Raw genomic sequence first — 6,000 nt, 5'->3', positions numbered from 1 at the left:
CTCTGACAAAGTGATATGGAATTAGACACCCTGTGAACTGTTACTTTGCTCTAATGTGTGAGCTGCGCTTCACTAGAGGGAATAAAATAATCCACTGTCATTTCTGTTTTTATCATATTCATTTTTGGCAGAGAATTTATTCACTCTTCACTATATAGTTATTTATGTGCTACAATCTCACATTTTTGCATTCCCCAGAGAACGCACCATTAAAACTCTTAATGTGACACCTCATATTTTTAGTAGACTAGAAAATAGTTACAATTTTAATTTAAATTGAAATGACTATGTAATAGCTGGACAAATCAGTTTGAGATCCCCAGAGCTCTTAATTGTAATTCTCCATTGTTTTCTATGCATAAATTTCTTTTCCAAAGTACTCATTCTGAAATACTCACTCATTTTTTTCAGCTGTTCTATGCTCATTCCAAACTCACTTATTTAATAATTTTCTATGGTTAACAACTTCATGATTAAACTTTAATGTTAAATATAAATGGTTGAAATAATAAGCGTTTTAGAGTGTTTTATAAAGAAAGAGGACTGGGCATTTAAGGAATGATGGATTTAAGTATCAAGTATAAGAGGAGGGGAGAGATTCAGTCTGGCCAAGAACAAAACAGAGACATAGATTTTGATAGTTTAAATGTGTGTGTGTGTGTGTGTGTGTGTGTGTGTGTGTGTGTATTAGAAATACATGTGGTAGATACAAATGTCTAAGTCGGCTCCGAGCAATGGGCAGTGGAGCCTTAACATGATGGAACTCAGGGCTAGATGCAGCTATGAGAGTATCTAGTCTAACCTACTCATTTACAAATAAGGAACGCAAAGTTCAGAAAAGGAGATTTTTTTTTTTAAATCAAATTATATATTTACCAAGACCGGGCTAAGGGAAGAATTGGAGGTGAACTAAAAGAAGGGGGAATGACTTCACTGAAGGTGGGCAGACATCCTCTTTCCCAGAATCCCCACACCCACCAAAAAAGTGTCAGATTGAGCAGTAAATGATATGATAGCCTCCCATTACCCGCCTTACTGAGGATGTGTTTCACAGCATCTGATTCTCTGTTTAAAAACAAAAACAAAACACACCACCTGAGCTACTGTCAGATCAGATTTTATTTTAACCTGGTCTGGCAATGTTAAGAAAGTGAAAATGTCTCCAGCGGAAATGCAGTATAGCGCCTCCCAAATAAACCCTGACGGGCCTCCTCAGCTCCTCTGAACATTACTAGAAGCAAGAATATCTATTCTTCCCCTCCATGCCACATCCCCGAACCCTCAGGACACACACACACACACACACACACACACACACACACACACACACACACACACAGGGTCTAATGAAGGCAGACTGCTGAGCTGTCCCTCTACTCTCTACTTAATGAAGAAGATTTAAACCACCTAGAAAAGAACCTTAGATAGGTTCTGGCAGATCTGGAGTCCAACACTGACCCTGCCATTAATGGGCCATATGACTTTGGTCAAGTCCATTCACCACACTGTGCCTTAATTTCCTTATCTACAAAATGAGTAGATAGGCTTAACAGCTCACTCTTTCCAGAGCTAACAGTCTATGGCTTCTAATTCCATCCCTTACCCCCATCTTCATGTGCTTTACTTGACGTTTACTGAGCATCTTCTATAGGCCAGTTTCTCTGCCTGGCACTGGACTATCCAAGTGCATAAGACACTGTCCCCGTCATCTGGTGGACCCTGCCCGAGCCTACTGGAATGAGGCAAATGATATGGAACATGAGAATTGAGCAAGAGGAGGTTTCAGATAGCAAGAAATTTCTGGCCTGGGCATTTAAGCAGTCATGCTGTTGTCCAAAATGGGTAAAGTGACCTTATATCATTCAAACCATAACATTTCTGAAAGGAAAAGACAGATTATTAATAATTATGCTGGGACAACAGGCTTCAAGCGAGACTATTTCAGCAACCCGGGATGTATGGTCACCCTAAGGATGGGGACTACGGGAAAAAAGTCTGGGGGTATAATAAGTGTGGGTCTAGAAGTGTTGCCTTTTAAGTGCCTATGGAAGATTCAAATGGAGCTACGTGGTGAAGGTGGAGTAAGGAGGAGGATGGAGCTGAGAGGAGAGGGGTCTGGGCCAGAGATGCAGATTTGGGAGCCACCATGAGCCACAGAGAAATGAGAAATGTGAAGAGCAAGAAGAGAAGTGGGTCAAAGCCAGAAGCCTGGAATTAACATCTAAAGGGCAGACAGAGGGTGAGGCTGAAGAATGACTGGAAAAACAGAAGAGAATAAAATCAAAAGCAGAGAGAGTTCCAAATGGAGGAAATGGTCAACAGTGTCAGGGGCCGGGAACGGCCAACGCAGTCACTGAGCTCAGCAACAAGCATGACAATGGTACCCTCAGATGCTGTACCTCTGGGCAGTTCCCTCCACAGTGACACTCCAATATCCTCTTTATTATTTTTTTTAAGTTTATTTTTTTATTTTGAGGTGGGGGAGAGGCAGAGAGGGAAGGGGAATGCTGAGCAGGCTCCACGCTGTCAGTGCAGAGCCCGATGCAGGGCTTGAACTCACAAACAGACCACGACCTGAGCCAAAATCAAAAGTGGGATGCTTAACCAACTGAGCCACCCAGGTACCCCTCCACATCCTCTTTAGACAAAAGGATTTTTTTTTAATATTTGTTTTTGAGAGAGAGAGAGAAAAAGAGACAGAGACAGAGAGAGAGAGAGAGAGAGAGAGAGAGAGACAGAGAGCAAGCAGGACAAGGGCAGACACAGAATCTGAAGCAGACTCCAGGCTCTGAGCTGTCAGCACAGAGCCCAAAAAGGGGCTTGAACCCACAAACTGCAAGATCATGACCTGATCTGAAGTCGGACACTCAACCGACTGAGCCACCCAGGTGCCCCTAGACCAAAGGATTTCTCACCTTCCCTTTAAACCTAAACCCATCTGCATGGAGTCTATCTGTGGATCCGAGAAACAGAAATGATCTCTCACTCTCTCTCTATCCTTTTCCCCTACCCAGCATCCTTTCTGCCTCCAACATCAGCTATTTCTCCTCATTTTCATTCTCCTTCCCTCCTGCCTGCAGTCTTCATCTGCATAGGTCTTACCTGTCTAGCCTCCATCCAATCACTCTTGCAGCCAAATCCATGAACATGTCATCTGAACTTTTTGCCTCTACTTCTCAGCAATTCTCTTGTGTTCCAGAGGTCAAGCTTCTGTCCCAGCACACTCTTGAACCTACCCCTGGTTCCTGCTTGACAAATCCAAGGCCCCTTTCTCATTCCTCAGCCTTCTCGTCCTCTCAGAAGCCTCCAGGACTGCTGTCTATCTTTCCCTCAAAGGCCTCCTCTCTTAACTTTGATGATTTGTTGTTTCCTCTCCTGTGTCTCTTCAACTCCTTCCGCTCTTCTTCAGACATGTAGTTGGCAATGGCTGCAGTTTGTCCAGGGCTTAGATCTACTCATATAACCCTGGGGCCAGGGGAGATACTGGGCCATTGGAGAGGGCCATTTTCCCCTTCTTGAGCCCAGATCCCAGACTTGAACATTTTACCAAGAAACCCTGGGGCCCCCTCTCCACAATGTAGAAATTGGATCCTCAATTCTCATAGCAAGAACCTAACAGAATTATTGCCCCTCAGGGTTAGAAGGAACCTTGAGGGATTTATTTCAAACATCACCTACTCCTTATAACCCTCAACAGTCCCAGTTGGGAGGCTGCTGTTTGAGCACTCCAGGGATAAGGGACTGGCCACTTTCCGGGCAAGCATGTTTCCTTCTTAGACAACTAAGAAGAAATGCCTACCTCAAATCAAACCAAATCCAGCTTATTATACCCATACCTTTGGTCTTCTTTATACCCAATAGGTCCACCCAGAAAGTCCAAATGCGCTTCCACATATCTTCAGATTTTTGAAGATGCCTGTCACATCTGCTCCTTGGTCTTGTCTCCATAAAGTCTGGCTATCTCCATTCCTTCTGCCATTCCTCATATCACACACCTTCAAATCTCCTCATGACCCTGACTCACTTATCTGAGTGTAACCATTTCCAATAGTGAGGTGTGTGTGAGTGAGTGCGTGTGTGTGTGTGTGTGTGTGTGTGTGTGTGTGTGTGTGTAAGTGAACAAAGGGAATTTCTTCTGGTTTTCTCTTAAGTAGTTCATTTTTGCAAACATCAGGGAACAATTTCCGAGAGGCAGCATGACATATGATGACATAGGAACAAGGTTATCCAGAGCCCAGCACATCAGACAGTCTGGAAAACTCTTAAGTGAAGAATGCTTGTCTCCATGAAACCTTGATAATTTAAAAGGGACAATGACTATCTGAAGCAGTCAAGGTCTCCGTTAAATCCAGCAAAGCTAGGAGACTGAAAGGGGGGGCTTCTCATGCAAGGGGACCCTTTGGTCTTTAGCGACATCATTATCTGCGGGTTATTATCATTACTACAAATACTAATACACTTTTATTAAGCACTGGCAATGACCCAGGGCAAGCGAGTTTAAGTTCATATTATATCCATTTTCATTATCGAGAGAAAAGAGGAGAATGAACAAAGGACTATAATGTGAAATTCTAAAGTAGGAAAAATGAAAAAAGGTTAATTAAAAAAAAACCCACAGAGTAAAGAGAAAGGCTCCAACTGTTCGTGGTCAGGAGCAATGATGGATGGTGGATCTTGTCACCCTGGACTTGTCCCCTATGATTTCTTTCCATCTCTCTCTAAAAAAAAAGATCCTCCTCTCAGCTAAGGACATGGCAGGGACGGGGTAGGGTGGGGAGAAGGGCAGTAGGCTTTTATTTCAAGGGCCACTTTCAGCTCTGAAATTGTATAAATCAATGTTTCCTCCTTCTAATATCTAGCCCAAAACAATACAATTTAACATTAAAAATACATTAAAATATTAAAATAAAAATATTAAATCCTGAGAGATATACCCTTCTCCAAAGGCTTTTTTTTTTTTTTTTGCAGCTCTGACATTAAAATATCAAAGTGTATCACTCTCATTTCTGTGTACACCCTGACTACACGAGACTTCTGGATGATTTATGTCTTTTAGAACAAATGCAAGAAATTTCCCATCAACCACCAAACTTTGTGGTTTCCCTTGGAATTAAATCGTTCTGCTCTATAACTCTGTGCTAAGTAATTCTAAATATTTTTCCTATGCAAGTTATTTCTCTCCATCAAGTGAATGCCTGAGGCTTCTCAGCATGTATAAACCAGACTGGGAATTCAGAACACCAAACAGATCAGCAGAATAAACACCTAAATATAGAGGATGAGTGTCCTCTGGATAAGCCAGAGTGTCCTTTGTAAGGACTGTTGTATTTTTAGTATACACTTATGTCACATGGTGAGGTGTTTGTAGCTGCTCTGTTGGAGCTACTTATCGTAGCTGAAACTTTAAATCGTCACTCCTAATTACACATCAAACATCAATGTCATTTGTGTCACCAGCTAGGAGAGACTCTAAGAGGTTTGTATGTGTTTGCATGTGTGTATCATGTTTATAAAAACAAACCTAGAGATGGCTAGAAACCTACCTAAGGTCATAAGCAGAATCAGCTCTGAAGTCCATCTACCTGAGTTCCAGAATCTAGTGTTCTTCCTGCTAAAGCGCACAGTCTCACAGTGATACAAAACGCCAGAGCTGGTCTTAGAGAAGTCTTCAAAATGCTTAAAGTAGGAACAAGAGGTCATACTCTAGACCCTTCTCATATGCTATGAGAAACAAGTGGCTCTTGGGAAGTTGGCTTAGAGGATCCCGTGGAAAGGAGACGCCCAAACCGCATGTGAGAACTTCAATGCATCTTGGCGCTATCCAACAGGTTCCTCATGGACACCCTAAGCACCCTGATGGCAGTACAATACATGTATTCTTTCCCATGTCTCACCTAGCACCAACTGTGGAGTTCAATTTCAATAAATGTCAACTGAATAACTGAACTAAATGAAGTTAAAAGTGAGTCAAGAATGAATGCATATTCAACAAATGGCCTT

The sequence above is a fragment of the Puma concolor genome, chromosome D4 (assembly GCF_028749965.1).
Source record: "Puma concolor isolate L17-30 chromosome D4, mPumCon1.1.hap2, whole genome shotgun sequence".
NCBI lineage: Eukaryota > Metazoa > Chordata > Mammalia > Carnivora > Felidae > Puma > Puma concolor.
This window is presented reverse-complemented; position numbering follows the sequence as displayed.